An 18,770-nucleotide genomic window follows, 5' to 3' on the forward strand; every position below is an offset into this window, starting at 1 on the left:
GAGGGCGAGGAGAGGTGGAGGGAGAGGAAGGTAGCGTAGGAGGTCTCGCCTTGCGAACGGCAAGGGGGAAACACTATGGTGCGGTAAGGTCATCGCTGGTCAACAATCCTAAGACTGGTTAGACGCTGCTCTCCACTCAATGTTCCTCATCATCACTGGCCAACAATGCTAAAATTGGTTTCATCTACATCTACATAATACCCCGCATGCCGCCTAAAAGGCGTGTGGCAGGGGGTGTTAGGATACCAGCCGTATACGCATAAAAAATGAAGTGCTCTACGAAGTTGGGGCTAGCATTTATTAAAGTCCTTTATGGTTCGGGGTAAAAACGAATTCCCATATCTATCCGTTCGGCAAAACATCTCTCTCAATTTATCACTTCTTTCGGATCTGGAAATATAGTGGGGATCTAATATTATGTTCTCCGTGTCGCTATTAAAGATATCCATTTTCAATTATTCAAGCAATCTAAGCCTTGCGCGCAGCCTCCGAGACTCCAACGGCTCCCAGCCTAATTCGCTTAACATCTGCGTAACGCTGTCTGTACGCCCGTAACAGTTTTCGACGGAACGCGTAGCCTTCCTTTGTATTTTATTCAGTTCGCGGATTAAGTCTTTCTATACCGGATATCATACGCTCGCGGCATATTCAAGGTGCGACGCAAGATTTGACGCAAATCTCCATACAAATCTCCTATCCGCAGGAGGAAATTTTTTACAACATCCGTGGAAGAAATTTTTTAGGAAGACAGCCCGATCTCTATTTGAGTGCTTTATGGAGGGCACATCAAGTACAAAACTCCGTCCAACGGATAGGACGTTAAGCCGCTTTCCCCTTGGTGCCTTTCGTTATCAGCAGGTTAATGCCGTCGCCTGGTTTCTCTCCACCCATCCATCGCTACCCTTCCTACATGGCGCAAATTACCTCAGCAATCGAGGGCCCTTCTCAATATACCATACCGTTCCTAAACCATAGCTTTCAATCATTTAATTGTGTTCCCATCAAGGCATCCATTATCGATAAAATGTATTTTATTGTCAATGGATGGGGCACAAATAAATCTTATTGAAATCAATTTTTGGGAATCGCGAAAATAGATATTTTTATTATCGCCACCACTGATCAACAATCCTAAGATAACTTTGACGAATGTTCTCGAATCAGCCTACCTATCAGCTAATCTTTTCACACCTACGTATTTCTTCTCTTTCACATCCTTCTTCACTTGTTCCATATATTTTGTTCGAGGTCATCCTTTTCCGTTCTTGCTTTCCACTTGTCCCTCGACGATTGTCTTCATCAGGCCATCATGTCTTAAGATGTGGCCTATAAGGTTGTTACGTCTTCTTGTTAAGGTTTTCATGAGGCTTCTCTTCTCTCCCACTCTTCTTAGGACTTCCTCGTTACTAACTCGGTCGATCCATTTGATCTTCATCATTTTTCTGTAGCACCACATTTCGAAGGCCTCTATCCTTGCTTTCTCCGCTGCGGTCATTGTGCAGTGATGACAATGTCCATGCCTCACTTACGTATAAGAGCATACTGTAAATGTAGATTCTTATTCATTGTTTCTTTACTTCCATATTTAAGTTTGCGGCTGTAAGCAGGTCTCTCATTTGGTGGAATGCTCTGCTGATATCAGCTAGTATTTACGCACCTCAGTATTTCTTCACTATAAGTTTCGACACTGTACATATAATATTATACCATACTCAAAGGAATCCTCATTGTCATTCTTTCTTTTTTTGAGAATGACACAGAGTACAGTGTGGAAACCTGTGTCAGACTAATAAAGAATTTGTGGAAAATACATTATTAGCGTATCTGCAATTACGTTTCCATTTATTTTTCCGTTCTCGCCATCCGTTTGTCCCTTGACGATTGTCTTTATCAGCCCATCATTCTTCATCACATGGTCGATTAGGTTGTTACGTCTTCTTACGAAAGTCATCACAAGCCTCCTTCCTGTTTTCCTAAATCTTTTAAGCACGGAATGGAGGGAGAAAATACACAATGAACGTCTTTTTCTGAAAGCAACCTTGAAAAAAAAACTAATCTCCTAATCCACACATACACTGAGTGCATGATGAATAAGAAAAAGATAAAATATGATGAAAATGGAGAAGGAGATATTAAAGACGGAATTGCAGAGTGAGACGTGGTGTAATGGACGTGCTTACGGGAATTGAGGACAGAAATAATGGAAGGGAAATAGGCAAGACGTGTTGGATCTGCAAAATAATCTGTATGTCATCTGGAGTTGTACTGCAGGGGGTTGAATTTTAATCACTTGAGTTGACATTTTTTTCTGATTTTTTAAATTTAACTTTTAACTGCAAAGGTAGGATATATGAAGATATTCTCACCAGGCGTATGTGGGCACTGAATGTTTCTCGGGCTCCCGCTCGGGTTGATAATTCCATCATTGCCAACGTTTCAAAGAGCGTGTTCCTCATCGTCTTCAGTACAGTCTGATTTTAGGACAGAACAGGGCGTTTGGACTGAGCTGGGTGGGATATGTTACGATGTTCTGCCCACTGGCGGCTTGCCCATAAGGACTCTCGGACGCCGCCCCTCCCAAAGATTAAAAGAAAGAAAAGAAAATTAAATATCCATTCAATTATTATTACACATCTATTTACCAAGGTGTTTTTTCAATAGCATACATCGAAAATGTAGGGAAAAAACACGCTAAAATAGCGCGAGAAGTTCGCATTTGTAGCCATGGGGCGCTGGCCACCAACACCATGCAGTTATATGAAGAGTGGTAGTGGTGGGGGCTACTGGTGCTATGACGCGTCTAACAATAAGTTTGTGCCTTATGGAAGTCTTGGGACGCCGCCCGAGCATGCGCAGAACGACTTAAATAGTGAGTTGACATCGCCGCGCCGCCCGGCGGCCGTATAATCTTGGTGTTGCAGTGTTTCAAAATACCTTGTTTTTGTGACCAATTCCCTTATTATGTGTAAATTGCTTTCATGTAAATAGGCCTAGTTGTAGTTGAGTTAATCGAGTTAGTGTTGGCGATTGTTTTGTGTATTAGTGGTCTCTATATTGCCTAAAAAACTCACTAAAATTCAAACAAAATATTCAAAAATTTTAAACCCCCGGTGGAGTGTGCCCCTCCCAGCATTTGACCCACGAGCCGCCACTGGTTCAGCCGTGGCTGCGAATCGCACTTTCATCGGCTGTTTTTGGCTGCAGTAGGGCGTTTTATTTATTTGATTCCATACCTCCGAAAACAGCACTGTTCGGCCTCTACATCTGGGTTTATGATAACATTTAAACAATCGAACATGCACAAACATCCCTGCCCTGGATAAGGGTAACTTACCCAGGCGGGACTCGAACCCGCAGCCTTTGGTTTGGCTGGCGAGGACTCTACACCGCCACCACCGGGGCCTGCATTATGTTTTATCGATATCTGAGGGATGTATTTTAAGGTATGGTTGTTTTATTTAATGAGCGTGTTAATGTGGCTATATTTATTTGTTTTCAGGGTTCTTTATTGGGTCGTAAGTGGTGTTAGGCGAAGAGGGAATTTCGGTCTTTGGTGTTTAAAGTGAGGGTTGGGTTCGTAATTTCAGACTTGGCCTAAAGGCCGTTGTACATGGTACACGGAATTGCACAATCTGACGTACGAACGAAGGCGCAATCAAAATTGCGTCGTGTAAAGCGGTGAATTGCTAGAACACATGCGAGAATGCGTGGATGCGAGACGGCAAACTAGTCCCCGTTCTAATTTCGTTCATGCATTCGCGTAATTCCACGCCATTTTAGAAATTAACGCAGCTCTAACCTGCACAATTCCGTGCCCCGTATAAAACGGACTTAAGAGTGGGCTTTGAAGTTTGTTGATTGATTTTTCAAATTGTGTTTTCAGGACTGTAAGGTGTTTGCCGAGAGGTGGAGATATATTCTGCGATGAGGTCGTTTCAGTCGAACCATGGTGCATCAACAATGTGTCATCGAATAACCAGGCGATTGACCAGTGGTCAAGATGGATGTGATTGGTGTATGCGCCTAATGATTGGATTCCATGATTGGCTGAGGTGGAACCCTTAGTCTCGGTTAAAACTTTTCACCTGATGCGCCTAATGATTGGTATATGATGATGGCGAGGACGAAGTGATTAACCAGACCGGAAGGCCGGGAAAAAATCAGTGCTCAGATGTAGGAAATCATTGCAGAATTTCCATAGAACATTGAGAGAACTCTTCAGAAACTGCAATTACATTCTGTAGAACTTAGTTCAAATCAACCAAATCAATGGTATTATTTTGAGCACAAATGAGACTGCTCAGAGATTTTTTAGAACTTCTACAGAAACTGTAAGGAGCTCTGCAGGGATTCCTTCAAAGATTTTTCAATAATTTGAGAAACTCCACGACAATTCTACACAAAATTCAAGAGAATGCTGTGGAAAATCTTTTAAGGATGTCTCAAGCAAGGATTAGATTATTATGCATTCTTATTATTTTAGAGAATGGAGGAAAAGGTAAACAAATGACGCCTCTTACTGTACCTACACATTATAACAAACTCTAATCTCTTCATCCCCACACATTGTGAGCGTATGGTACAAGAACAATATATAGAATATAATACAAAATACAAGGTACATTTGAATAAAAAAATCTCGCGTATGGCGGTGTGAATATCTTTAAAAGTGAAAGAACTTGGGCTTTCAGAAAAGTGGTGGGATGATAACAATAAATTTCATAAATACAATTATAATAGCAAATATTAATAATAATAATTCCAATTAAGCCGGCGAAAAAATTATTAAGAAATTGAAAAAGTCAATATTCATCCACAAATAATCTCTGCGGAGGGAGTGTTATCAAAACGGTTCAAAAAAGAAATCGAAAACCTGGAAATTCAAAAACATCTGACTAACCTCGGGCAAAAAGCTGTTTATTGCAAACTCACCAAATTGTGAGGAGATGCCTGGACCGGGTATGATCGTAGAATGCAGAATAGGGTGAATTCTCTTCCTTAACATTCGAGCCTAATCCTAATTTACCTTCAGAATAGGTGAATATTTTTAGTAGGTGTAAACCAGCTCAGAAAGTACAAAAAGTCAAAAAATAATAATGATTTATATTGTCCCATAGCACTTATATTGTACGTGGCTTAAGCTACATTAAGCTGGTAACTCGTCTCAAAATACCAATAGAGAAGTCTCCGTAAAATTTTACACTTTTCCGGCGAACAACATGTAAAAACTCTTCTCGGGATACCGCGCGGGTAAGATTATATGAGAGCGCCGACGTTTACGTTGATTACGGCGAAAATTTTATTTTCCAAGGTGTACATAAAATACGATGGTGTGACACCAGATTTTTATGGCGATCAAATCAATTTTGGGATGGTTTCACTAAAGAGGCTATTGAAATAAGACTTGAGAATAAAAAATAATAACAAAGACACCGAATATTCGATCAGCAGCTCTTGGAATGGAACTCTTAAAAGAGTTATGATTGCCAGAGCTAAGTCTACGCTGGTCCACGGTCCTCCGCGACAACAATCGGGACTTGACCAATCCGGCCCCTCCTAATGCTGAGCTTCAACAGTCACTTCAAATTTTCTGTCAGTAGCCGTGAGAATGGGTAGCGAGTCGGTACCCGAAACGTCGGCGCTCTCATATAATCTTACCCGCGCGGTATACCGAGAAGAGATTTTACGAGAAGTCTCTGTACAAAATGTGAAAATGTCCAAATATCTCTTTAGATTGGAAGGGAAAGATAAGACGGAAATGTCCGATATTTTTACCTGATGTAACGGACCTTACCTTCTTACCTCAGTACAACGCTTGTCTGTGCTATTTAATTTATGATTTTAATTAAAATGCAAATCTGTGATTACAAAGAAAATTTTATTAGCCAAGGTGTGCATCTAATAAACTCTGCTGGCTTACCGTTGATGATGATTGCGTGAGGGTTATAAGATAGCTTGTCTACTGATTGCTTCGCCTGACTCAAGCCCCGCAAAACCAACTTTCGAGAGGAGCAAGAAGGTACCAGGAGAAAAGACCAGGGTACGCAAGCAAGCAGGGGAAGGGTCGGAATTTTCGGGAGGAGGATGACAAAAGGGTATGTGAGAGCATTTGTATTCAGACGGAGACGTGCGCCCTGGAAATCCTCCAGAGGAGCAAAAGGGAGAGCTGGAGCTTGATCCATGAGAGAAGAAAGGGGCGTGCGCGGGTGGATGGGATATCCGTCGTCTACACTCCCACGTTCTCCAATCTCTTAAATGCGGAGGCAGAAAGGAGAGGGTGAGGAGGAAGGATAAAAGATTTCCAAATGGAGGAGCAGGGAGACAAGGGGATGGAAAAATATTTGAGGGAAGGAAAGAGAGAGAAAGGAAGAGAAAGTGAGAGAGGGTGGAAGGAGAGAGGAGGTGATGAGGGGATGAGGAGATGGGAGACAATAGAACCCACCAGAAATCCACCTTCCCTCATAGTTTCTCCCAAAAACTATTTTTCTAACGCGGGAATTTGCCTTTATTAAAAAAGTAAATGACAGTTGCTGTGGCGCACTCGTCCGGCCAGGCCTTGGATATGGAGCGAGCATATGGGATACAGCGCAGAAAGACTTAATCCATTAATGTTGCGAAAATTCCACGGAGAGAAAATCGTTCACCTTGACCGGGATTCGAACCCGGATCCCCCTATTTCCGATCAAGTTTTATATCCAATTTAGCTACCGGGTCATCATTCCCATTTTTGGGCAATTTGCGGACTATATGAGGGGAGAATAACGCTTCAGTATCTTAAATGACTAAAGCACTCGACCGGAAATCCAGGTTCCAGGTTCGAATCTCGGTCGAGACTAATGAATTGTTTTTCTGTGGAATTTTAGCTCATTTTGTGAATTGCGAAAGACTCCGTAAAGATATCTTCGTGGCAAGTCACGGTATGCTTAAATAAATCCATGGACTTCATAAATTACAAAGGAAAGCTCCGCGATTCGTCAAAAACTGCCACGGATCATATAAGTTTAGCATTTTATGAGGGCAATAATATACGAGGGTCGTTCAATAAGTCCTTAGATTATCGGAGAGATTGCACTCTTAATATCAAGAATTAATTTTTCATTGAAAGCAACACTCTTGACAAGTCAGCTGTTAGAGTTTCAGATGTATTCATGACATGGTTTCATTGTTGTTGCCGCTTGTAGTGAACAATTTTCATTTGTTTAGAAAAATGGATAAACGTAAGTTTCGGGCGGGCGGCGTCAAACAGTTGTTTTTGAAAGGGTTTAGGCCTAAAGAAATCAAAACTGAGCTGTATGAAGTTCATGTCACATCTGTCTTTGTGTTTGCAGGTATTTAAAATTGGGTAAATGAATTTAAACGTGGCCATACATCCAAAAAATGAACATCGTTCCGGGCGCCCTGTGGAACTGTATACCCCCGAAATCATTGACAAAATCCACGATATGGTTGTAACTGACAGACGAATCAAAAAGGCGATATAATTTGAGGCCACAGGCATATCGCAACGTATAATGACTTTAGGTATGCTCGAAAAAACTGGGTGTGAAAAAAATCTCGACAATATGACTACCGCATTTGCTCGCAGTGGAGAATAAACGAAATCGTGCGGTCAACTTCGAAGATGTTTTGGCGCCTTTCCACCACAATCCTGAGGATTTTCCGCGTCAACACATGGCTGTCAACGAAATATGGTCCATTTTACACTTCAGAGACGAAAACAGTCGAAATAATGGGTTTCTGGAGGCGAACAGGCTCCAAATTAGGCGAAGGTGGTGAAATGGGGGGGTCAGGTCATGGCAGGGACACTTTCGGATACATGCGGGATAATCTACATCGATTACTTTAAAAAGTGAAAAGCGAAGTATTATTATTAAAGATTGTAAAAGATTATTATAAAAGTATTATAAAAGAGTATTATTATTATTACAGTATTCTACCGATTAAGGTAGGTTTCCATGGAGTATTCAAGAGGTGATATGGGAGCCTCCCTTTCCTTCCAGCACTGCCTTCTTTAATTCACTGTAAGGCCTACTCTCTTTCAATCTATCTAAAAATCCTACTCTTTTCCTTCCCCTCCCTCGCTTCCCTAACATTCTACCCTCTAACACCTTTTTCAACATCCCCTCCCCGTTAAGCACTAACTCCATCCATAACTTCTGTCTCCTCCGTATCTCATCTAAAAGCTGCCTCTCCTCACCCACCATGTCCAGCACTTCGTCGTTCCTTTTTCTCTCCGTCCATTTCACCCTCTCCATTCTTCTCCATGCCCACATCTCGAATGCTTCCAATCTTCTCTCTTCTTCTTTCCTCAGTGTCTACGTTTCCGCACCGTAGAGCGCTACACTCCAGGTCAAACTCTTCACTAACCTTTTCTTTAAAGTCTTACGTAACGATCCTTTCAGAAGCTCCTTCCTGTTCAATAACGCTTCCTTTGCTAGTGCAATTCGCTTCCTGATGTAATAGGAGAGTATAATGCTACGTTATCGGACCGGTTCATGGTAGAAATTAAGAAAAGGGTCCTCGTTTGAGGTAGAAAAAATGTTACTTCTTCAACAGGACCATGCACGGTTGCACACTTACGCAGTTTTATTGGCCAAAATTACGAAATTAATGTTCCAACTGATGTAAAACTTTCGGTATGCACAAGATTTGACCCCAAATGACTTTTCTCATTTCCCAGCTTCAATAAATGGCTTGATGCACAAATTTTTGCGTCTAAGGAGTAGGTCATAGCCCAAAATAAGGCGTATTTTGAGGTGACCCCGAAATTTACCTTTCGGACGGCTTAAAATGCCTGGAAAAATTCCAATAAAAATTAATAGAGCTGAAAGAAGACAAATTTTAGAATTATAAAAATATTGACCCAAAATAAATTGTTTTTCTACCTTTTTCTAAAGACTTATTGAACGACTCTCGTGTATGTAGATGGTCATAATATAATAACCTCTGGATCTCTTCCACTTGTCCTTCCACGATTGTTTTCGTCAAGGCAACGTGTCTCATAATGTGGCCAACTAAGTTATCCCGTCTTCTCGTCGAGGTTTTTAGGACACGTCTTTTCTTTCACTCTTCTTAACTTTTCCACATTACCAACACTGGTTGAATAAATAAGTACTCTCTTTTCTCGCACTCTTCTCAGAACTTCCTCATTGCTTCCTCGGTCGATCAATTTTATCTTCGTTATTCTTCGGTTGCACCACATTTCGAATACTTTTATTTTTTTGCGAAGTGGTAGTTTTCCAGCAATTTCTGGAACCGAGCATGGTTATAACTTACGTAGGAATGTTAATTTTTTCGTTCCTAAGCCTAATCTTTCTTTATTTAAAAGATCGTTTCTTTATTTGGGGCCGAAGATTTCTAATAAATTACCTTGCTCGATCAAAGAGATAAAGAGTATACATAAATTTTGTAAAAAGGCCAAAGATTGGTTGTTTTCCCATGATAAAATAAATGTTCTGTTTTGATGTGTTTGTGAATAAATACATATTATTATATATTATTGTATTTTATATTTGATTTTTATATTTTTGTGAAAGGAGAAAAAAGAAATTTATTTTGTCCTGTCCATATATTATACTTAGTTCTTGTTTATTGTAAGTTATTGTCACATATGTTTCACAATGACAATGTTTCAAAAATTATATATACTTTCTTTTGTTTTCTGGCCTGCCTTGAATTTCATTTTTAAGGTAGTAGCTTCCATGCTGGTTATTTATTTTAATCTTTGAAGCTACCGATAGCTTCATCAATTTTGGCTGTTAAAAAAAGTGTACATTCAAGGTTGGAGTAATAAATCCATTCACTTCCACCCTTAACTTACGTCAACGTCCAAGCCTCGCTCCCATGGATATACATACCCCATGTGTAACATTTGATGAATTGTTTCCTCACTTTTAACCTAGTATTTTCATTTGTAAGGAGAATATTCATTTTTTTAGAGAGGCATCTTCGTTTATCAGATACTTTTGGCTTGTTCTTTCTTGGTTGCAAGGAATTACATCAATTTATATTTTAAGCCAGCCTGTATGCAACTGTCTCGCTCTTGAAATGAGGTGAAAGTGGAGAATGAGACAAAAATTATGAAAATGTCGGAAGTATCTATTTTTTTTAGAAATCGGAATCTAGGAACTCTCAGGTGCAATTTCACTATCTACCCACGCAGAGGGAAAGTTGTGCATAGTATATTTATATCCCCGGACTTACTACATATGCGGAAGAAGCAACGCAAAGCTTGTTTGTAGACAAGATTTTGTATCCTGCGCAAAAGGAGTCGGAAGGAGCGGTTTTCAAAAGAGATGACTGGGAAATAGTGGTTAAAAACATAATTTATGTACGCCGCCCTTTTCTTTTTTTTCCCACGCATATCCTTAGGTAACCTATTATAGTTGACTTCGGTGAAACACTGAAAGTTTCGAACGACCTCCCGGAAGGCACTGTCCATATTTGGCGGTGGCGTAGACCATTAAATCATCCTTCCCCTTGATTCCAAACGAGCGCACTTCTCCTTTTCGAGTGGAATTATAATTATTAAGTAGACAGGCATTTTCTTCGATGGCTACGAGTCCCATCGGAGGCATTAAAAAATTCGTAAACTTGGGAAAGACGAGAGAGATTGGGTTAAATTGAGGAGGTGAGAGAGCCCCTCCTCGAGGCTATGGAATAGGTTTTAAGTTTCTCCCAACTGGTCAACTTAAGACTGGGTGGCGATGCTTGGTGGAACTTGGATATAGGAAACATGATAAAAGATACACTGAGTTGTATGTTCCACAAAATTTTAATTGATCGACTTAGGTTTCGACATGTACACTAGACCTTTGAAAATTGATTCGTTCAAAGTGATCGAATCACCGAGTGAATCAAAGGACTCATGAGTCATAGAGCGTAAAAAAATCAATCACTTACACTTCTGGTTTCATCAGATCTATCACTACAACTATATTACCAGTTGTATTATCTAACTGTTTTTACCGGTTACGCTCTGATGGTTAACGTTCGGCTTTTCTGATTTGTTAGATTTTTATCTGCACAGAAAGAGTTGAACTTTGGGAATCAAAATCAAATTGACTGATTTGCAAATCATGAAGCCGAATTGAAATGCGTAAATCATGGTGTTTCTTTATGATTCTTTGATCGAGCGAACTAATTTCTCAAATGGCTACGGTGTTGCTACGAGGGCTATTTAAAAAAAGACACATTAAAACTTTTACCGTTCTACTTGATGATATTTGCTATTAGTGGGGCCGTAATCAAAGACTCGCAGTGATGATTACAACAGCATTAAATCTGAACAGCTTAAGACTGGATGGCGATGCTTGGTGGAACTTGGATACAGAAAACATAATAAAAGATATACTGCTGTATGTTCCAAGGAAATTTTTGCCCTTTAACTGCGCAAATAAGATGAAATGGGCTACAGAGGGTTCCTGGCGGCCACTGAAGGGCAATAAAATTAAAAAGAGAAGTAAAAGATATCCGCATGACATCTACTTGTCAAAGGAAGAACTTCTAATCACATATGGACTCGGAGAGTAGAAGCGAGGAAGCATAATGGGGTGGTTTCCTATTATTTTTTTATTGCCTAAATCGAAAGATTATCACTCCTGGAGTACGTATTTCACGCTTTTAGATTTATAAATGACGATATCTATTTTTCGCGATTAAATGAATTGTAAAAATTTTCAAGCGCGCGAAAACGCGACGGGTAAGTATGAATGCCGGGAAAAGCCCGTGTGACGTCATTCTGATTCCCGCTGCCGCAAGTTAGGTGACCTTGGGACGAGGCTCTGAGCGCTGATACGACGCAGGATGCTAGCAGGTAGCAGAGAACCATGCCAGCTGGTAGCGCTTGGCTTAAATAAGGATTATTAAGACCTTATGAGACGAAGAAAACTTTCCGACCTTAGCCAGTTTTAATAGGTGATTATTAAGACATGTTTCCCTGAGCTCTGTGCCTCATGCATGCATTGGTAACCTCAGACGATGTAAAACTCCTATCTACTCGTATAGAAACTAGGTACCTGTGACGTCACGTGGAGTGGCATCGCATGGGCGCCAATCTGGCCTGTTTCACATGCAGTTAAAATTGACCCTTGCCATTCGTCAAAACCGGTATTTCTAAAACCAAATAATTTGTATATTATGAATACACTAACAGTGGGTAACGAATCGCAATCAATGCCTTTCGTTTTCTTTGATGAAGGAAACTACCCTATTCAAATCGTCAATAGACGATTGGATCTGGTTAAGGGTAACCGACCCAGGCTTCGACATTACACGATGTCACCTATGTACACCTTTAAAAATGACACATTGTTATGCCGAAACCTGGGTCGATAATTTAAACTTCTGTGGAACATGCAAAAATGTATCTTTTATTAGTTTCCTTAATCCCACTGATTCAGGCATAATTTAAAGCCACTATTTTTGGAATATTTTCCTTGCCTGTTGTGCGTACCCCCGACAGCTTCTCCATGAAGTAGCGCTCTGCTCCCCATCACTGAAATATTCGTCCGATACTCTTTAAAAATGACCCTTTCCCCCTATAATTCAGTTCATTTTACTCCATGGAACTTTCTGTAAAGCCTCAGGTGGGCATTTTGTTGCCCAATGTCTATTTGAATGACTTAAGGTTTTTCCATTAAGTGATCTTAGTAAGCTCCATTGCTTCTCTTGTTTTTGATGATTGGTGTCCAAGTGAGGCGGAAATGGAAACCAGTATCTCGTATTCATCTCGAACCAATATTAATGCTTTTCTCCTCCGATCTGATTTCAGTAGCTTGCTTGACTATGTGGTCTTAGTAGCCCCAGGACCGGCAAAGAATTTCCATTTTTTCCTTTCTTTTTCGTCTTTCTTTTGGGGACTTCATGGTTGTGAAGAATACTCTGCTCGGGAACAACTACAAATCCTTTCTTAGTAATAGAACGCAAGTCATCATTCTTTCAGGCATCTCTTCCCACTGGTCTGCAGTAACTTATGGAGTTCTTGAGTGTAGAGTTTTGGGACCAAATTTATTCAACCCCTATGTTAATAATGTTGCCTCCCTAGTGCCTACCTCCCAAGCGCAAACCCTTCCTTACGTTGACGATTGTAAAATCGTCAAATGAAGTCAGGGATCGTCTGACTGCTATGAAGTTCAAAATGCCTTAGACAATACCATTAAATGGTGCAATGCCTGGAAACTTAACTTAAATTCATTTAAATGCAGTACTATCTCAATATCGCTTAAAAAACAACCACTTATATTAAACAACTCAATCAATTCTTATCCGGTCAATTGTGACCTGACGGTGAAAGATCTAGGAATTCTAACAGAAAACAAACTTAACTTTACCGACCATATCCAGTTGATTAAAAATTAAGAAATGTCAATTTTAGGTTTTCTTTACCGCTTCACGGAAATCTCTCAGCCCCAAGATCGTTCTTTTCAATATTTATTCTGACAATCACTTCATACTGCTTTTACATGCTCGATCCAAATCTGCCCCAACTAACCTTACTACTCTTAACAGTCTAACAAGTTTCTTTGTCAGGATTTTAAAATAGAGAGTTCTCCATTCCCGCGACATGCCAACTGATTTCATCCTATCTTCCCTTGGAAAATCCTAATCTTTCCAATCAAAGAGAAAAAAATTACTTTAAATTAATTTATTATATTCTCAATTCGAATATTGATTCTCCTGAATAACTTTCCTTTGTTAATGTCCATGTACCTAGTCGTATTGCATGCAAGTATAAGTGACCATAGAGTTGTAACTGATAAGTTTTTTCTGAATACCGCGGAATTTCTTTAAAAACGAACGGAAAGTTTTCATTTTAAAAGGAGCCGTTTTTGATGAATTAAAGAGCAATCTGAAAAATTCTTTCCTTGCGTACCAAGTATAAGTCATAGCACTGGGACTCAATTCGTCATGTGGATCATAGACTCATCAGAGATTTAAACGCGAGCTCATTGAAACAATTTTCGCGATTCTCTCTTCGAAGGAACGAGTACAAGAGGTCATCCCTTAATTACGTGATGTGTTTAGGGTGGGAGGAGGGAGTCAAGCCGATTCTCATCCAATCTCATGTGTCGCTCCCATTCTTTTTCCCACTTAACCATCCCAAGACTTTCTCTAACTAAACGTTCCCTGTACTACCGCCACTCCTTACTCCTTAAATCTCTTAGAGATAATGTCGATGCTTTCTTGCTCTCATCTGACTCCTTCATTTACCTAGCTGCGCCCCATGTAACAATAAATAACTAAGCTCCACCTTATTTGTATGTTTGTAATCTTCTCTCCTATGTTTTTGCTGTTGTTTATATTTAAAGATGTTTATTTATTTCCATTGTTACCGTTTCACTTTAAAATGGCAGAAATGCTGTCTGTGAATCGACTTAATAAATTAATAAACAGACTAAACTCAAAACTTCGTTATCGAGTATGTTCAACTAAAACAGTCATTTACTGAGTCGAATAATTAAACGTAGTAGAGATAAAGTAATTTATTAAAATTTCTTTTTGAGCCAAACAGATGTTTTTAAATTTATCGCATGTTACTCCATTCATCGTTGTCCCTTATAAATCAACTTTAAATGGAAAATACCTACCATTCGTCAATTATTAATTTATTAATTAATAATTTATTATTATTAATTTATTAATTTAAATACTTTATCGTATCGCTTACTATATTTCCAAAGTTGTAGAGTCGCCCTCTGTTACTATCGCAAATATGACGCTGCATTAATTGAACTTGTGTTGATTACGAGAGTCCAGTCTCCTACTTTTTACGTCACATGTACCGGAAAATGATAATGATCCTAGCACCGTAACCGATGCACGGTTATGTAGGCATGCATATCCCGTTTTTGGTTTCGAGAATTCCCGGGAATATCACCATCACAACAGAAGCCGAAAAAAAATTGGGACCCAGAGCGGGTTATCAGTGGAGCTTCAAAGGTTTTGCAATTTCCAAACGCAATGGGATTCAATATCAGAATTACTGATAACCTCTGAGTTCAAAAGACAGGGACAGGAATGTTACAATAGAAGAAACTCTTGTCGGCCGCAAAGTTTTGCTGTCACCCACCGCGCAGATAAATAACGTATTCTCAATAACCGTTTCAGGAAATAAACTGTAATTCAAGATTTTTTTACTGAAATAGATATTTAAAACGGTACAGAATATATTTATCGTGATAGTAAAGAAGGTTATACTGTCCACACCTGTGCTTGTTAGTTCAAAACTTTTCATGGCTACTCATCGCCAATGCAAATACTGTTGGAATCTATGAAGACCCAACCACAAGTGTCTCAAAAATAGCGACTTTTCAGGAGAGCAAATAAATGATTTAATTTTTTCATTGCATATAACTTAAGTTGAAATTAAAAACAAAAAATACATGAAACTGAAAAAGAAGCACACATTAGCAAACAAAGAGTTGTTTTTTCCATGAATTTTATTTTTTATTAACAGCATCAGCAATATTAACTCAAACCGGCCAGATGTTGAGATACGTGTGGTTAGAACTTAACCATCGATATGTGGGAAAATAAAGCTAATATTAACTGTAAAATAAAGTGCAAGCTTGTGACGGAAAGGGTTATTTTATATTAAGGAATTTTATGGATGCGTGTTAAAATTTTTACTTTTTCCTGCTATAATGTGTTATGCCCCGTTCACACTACGTTCTTTTTACGCCGGTTAGCCCCGACCATGGTTACAAAACGAGGTGTGAACGCAAGTTACCGTTAACCGTGGTTGGGATTCTGACCACCGTTTGCCGACCACGATTGGCGGTAGTTCAAGCGTGTGTGAACGCAAGTTGGTTAAAAGCTGGTTAGAAAAAGAAGAAGGTGAAGCAGCAACAAGGTGGGATAGGTGGAAAGAAAACAGAAAGTAAAGCATTCGAAGAGGAGGCGGCCGTTATTGTTGAACTATATTCGTCATAATTAATTCTAAGGAAAGTGTTATAGATTCGTTCCGAAATTTGTTGTGTATTATGGAATTTTAAACCTGATTTAAGTTATGCGATATATTATATAGTTCGCAGTGAGTTAGCCATTAGCTCGCATTGTATCGTCACGGACATATTGAATAATCTCTATAAATATTTTGCTAGAATTATGTAAAATGTGCGAAGCTACCTTAATAAAAATCCGATGGTCACAATGATCTTAATGTTTTGGAAAGAGTCCTTTGTCCCAGTTTGAAAAAGATCACTTATGTTCATCCTTGAACAAAAGTTCCTCCTATTTCAATATAAAATATCAGGCTAAGGGCTAGTTAGATATAACTATAGAAAATAAATTTAGAAACGTCGGGTGATACTACATATCACAAAAAACACGTTCTCTCTCTTATTTCATTAATTTAATTTCAACAATGCAGTGACATTTTTCTTCCAGGGTCACATTTTGCAAGTTATTCGTCCAAAATTTAATTGAAGTAAAATAGTTTTAATTTTCGGTGTAGCATCAGATTGGATCATGTCCTTTGTCAAAATCAGAAAACAATAATTTCTAAGACTGTAATGCAGCGAAAAGTGTATCTCAATCCCAAATCACCACAAGTGTGCCTCAATTGAGGCTTAAGTCTCAAGGTTAGGTCCTCTTTTATTCACCTACATCAATGATTTGTCAACACACCCGAATCAAGGGCAAGTAGTAGTATATGTTGTTGATATCAACCTAATTATCACTAATAGTCGCTTTAATTCGTATTAAACAGAGCAGTAGAAAAATGCAAGCCACATTATCGATGAAATGATTAGTTGGACTAACACATTTGAAATGGCATGCCTTCTACGTAGCAAAAAACAATACTTGACGACGCTGGAATGCAATTTTTAATTCATAAGCACCTCATAATATTCACATACGTTGAAGTTCATTGCAATTAACACAAGAACTTTTCCCTGGACATTCTCTATTTCCTTCCAACTGGTTATTCGCTCTCGTAGACTCATTTTTCACTTGCACTTACTTTACCACTCATCAGATGTCGCCAGTGTCTAACCATTGTAAGTGTGAACGCACGTTGGTTCTGACGTCAACTTACGCTGGTTGAGAATAATGGTAGTGTGAACGGGGCATTATAGTGCGTGCTTTTCTCTTAACATAAATACTTTTTTACTCATGTTTTCGGCTGCATTAATTAATAAAATCATTTTTTTTTAAACTGTATTGTTATCCACCGAGCAAATGCATCGCCAATTTTACTATTCTTTCTTAATGATTAGTGATTCTGCGCTCTCTCGCCTGAAGCACACGCAACCCATATCTCCATTCCCAACCCCTCACCCCACCTACCCACCCTTCTTAAAGGTCAGCTATAAATTTGCATGCGATAACTTTAACTCTGCCATAAATACTTCCCACATATACGCGCATGCAATTATTTTATCTTCACCGCGTTCACCACTAGCAGCCAAACAACAGTAGTACGCATTTAAGAAACGAAAGTCTTATCTGCCAAGTGTCCACTCTACCATCGGCCGAAATTGCTCAGTTGGGAGAGCGTTAGACTGAAGATCTAAAGGTCCCTGGTTCAATCCCGGGTTTCGGCAAATTTTTTCTTCGCCAAAATGTGCACTTGTAATGATTGCATGTAAGAATAATTTTATAGGCAAATAATCTACCACTAATGTATGCTGCATTTTCCGGGCTTCACCGCGTCTTGGTTGAGTCTAACTACTACTCTTCTACCATTCGGCTACTTACTAACTTATTATAGGACGACATTCCATAAATCAATGTAATGAGAAATGAACAAGCGATGGTACTTTTTTTCTTTTCATCTCATCATTTTTTGCAAACTTTTCCTTGGAAAAACACTTTATCCTGCCCTCAGTCGTGAAAAGTACAATGAATTTTTTTATAATTGCATAGGGATACTACATTAATTACTGGGCGCAAATGAGCTTCTGGGTGGTCCTCCCTGTCGATTCATTTTCGTTACGACAGTTTCGATCCATCTCTTTTGATGTTTGGCGAAACATCAAGACCCATGATATGCATAATGAAAGAACACCAAAGGGCCTCCAAAAATGGAGTTTCGATTATCCGCCATAGCTGAGCACGCATGGCAAGGACCAACGTACAATGTGGACTTCGAGAAGGCTAAACTCATCGCTAGAGAGAGAAGAATTTCTATCCCCGACTTAATCTAAAGGCTATCGAAATAACCGAGACATCTAATTTCAACAGGGAGAGCAGCTATTCGATCTCCAACGCCTGGAAGAAACTCTTCCGCACACCGGCCAATCAGGACGCTCCTAACCAATTCCAAGGCTTACATAAGACGGAAAAAAAAACTTTGAAAACCTGCGCACGTCTTACAGTTACTCAAAATCCGTTTCTTGTAAATATTTGGAATTATGACGAAAACTTCCCAACAACACATCCACTGCCTAAATATATCACTCGTCTATGAGTCTATCGTATGTCTTTCCTTCCTCTATTCGTTTTTTTTGTAGAATTTTATTTAAAAACCTTTTAAAAAAATAATAAGATACGTTAGAAAACCAAAGAGATAATTCAAAAACTCCGAAAATCCACACAAAAAAATTAAAAAATTTAGAAAACGAAAAGGACTGTACTCTAAAAACCAAAAACTCTTCAAAATCGTCAAAAAAAACTTAAAAAATAGTTACGCCGTTGTTTAATTTGTTCCTGTTATTGTGTTTAATTATTTTCCTAGTTTTAGTTGTTCAAATTTTCGAACAGTCATCTAGTTCTTCAGCTTCTTCTTCGCGCAAACATTACACTACACAAGCCACGCAAACATC

The 18,770-nt window shown here is 39.1% G+C and overlaps 1 non-coding gene across 1 annotated transcript; it reads left to right on the forward strand.

Moving 5' to 3' along the window:
- The first annotated feature begins 17,476 nt into the window (after nt 1-17,476).
- On the forward strand, nt 17,477-17,549 carry Trnaf-gaa. Its single transcript has one exon. It is a non-coding gene; the product is annotated as a tRNA-Phe (tRNA).
- Nucleotides 17,550-18,770: the final 1,221 nt, after the last annotated feature.

The sequence above is a fragment of the Ischnura elegans genome, chromosome 2, assembly GCF_921293095.1.
Source record: "Ischnura elegans chromosome 2, ioIscEleg1.1, whole genome shotgun sequence".
NCBI lineage: Eukaryota > Metazoa > Arthropoda > Insecta > Odonata > Coenagrionidae > Ischnura > Ischnura elegans.